The following is a 1,089-nucleotide window of genomic DNA, read 5'->3' as shown; positions in this document are numbered from 1 at the left end:
GGTGGAAGTTAAGTTTTTTAAATTGAGCTATGTACATTTTATTCAAGAATACAGTCTCTCCAACAGTTATTCAAAAATGTATCACACTGTAACATTTTATGTGCGAAACAAGTAGCTTTAAAAATGATAATACATAACTTGCCTTATTTAAAATCACTTCACTGCATTTCATTAACTAAATCATCTAACCTCTTCAAGTCGCGATCGAAAATTTTAAATACTACCAATAAACATTGTATCCAATAGTACTGCACTGTACAGTAATTTGATCTTGCTATTGTACACAACGGCAACGGCCTTGCCGTAGTGGATACACCGGTTCCCGTGGGATCACCGAAGTTCAGCGCTGTTGGGCGTGGTCAGCACTAGGATGGGTGACCATCCAGGCCGCCATGCGCTGTTGCCATTTTTAGGGGTGCGCTCATCCTCTTGATGCCAATTGAGGAGCTACTCGACCGAATAGTAGCGGCTTCGGTCAAGAATACCATCATAACGACCGGGAGAGCGGTGTGCTGACCCCATGCCCCTCCTATCCGCATCCTCCACTGAGGATGACACGGCGGTCGGATGGTCACGGCAGGCCACTCGTGGCCTGAAGACGGAGTGCATTGTACACTACCGTATTATAGAATTTCTGACAATGCGGAAGTAAGATGGTACTTTGTAGTAATTTTTACTGTGATACGACCACTACATGAAAAAGAGAATATTCAGATCACATGCTCCAAATGGCGACCATTGGCATTCACACATAGGATCACTCTGTGAATGAAATACGCCCTACATCATACTATTTCTTCCTCTTTGATGGCTGTACAAGCCTCAATAATCCGTTGCTACATGTCTTCGGGTGTTGTTGGGACATTTTGGTTGACAGCATTCTTGACTGCTCTCCACAGAAAACAATCCAGCGCTGTAAGGTCTGGAGATCGGTCAGGCCAACTAAATAGTCCACCACATCCAATCCACCTACCGGAGTATTTACTGCCCAGGATTTGTCGTGCTCGTAACGTTATGTGCAGGGCATCCACCATGCTGATACAACATGACCATCCTGTGATTCAGAGGTACGGCGTCCAAGAGAACAGG

General features: G+C 44.9%; 1 pseudogene; it reads left to right on the top strand.

The window, feature by feature from the left end:
* The first annotated feature begins 288 nt into the window (after positions 1-288).
* On the top strand, positions 289-406 carry LOC126185864 (5S ribosomal RNA; annotated as a pseudogene).
* Positions 407-1,089: the final 683 nt, after the last annotated feature.

Source organism: Schistocerca cancellata, chromosome 4 (assembly GCF_023864275.1).
Source record: "Schistocerca cancellata isolate TAMUIC-IGC-003103 chromosome 4, iqSchCanc2.1, whole genome shotgun sequence".
NCBI lineage: Eukaryota > Metazoa > Arthropoda > Insecta > Orthoptera > Acrididae > Schistocerca > Schistocerca cancellata.
This window is presented reverse-complemented; position numbering and strand designations above follow the sequence as displayed.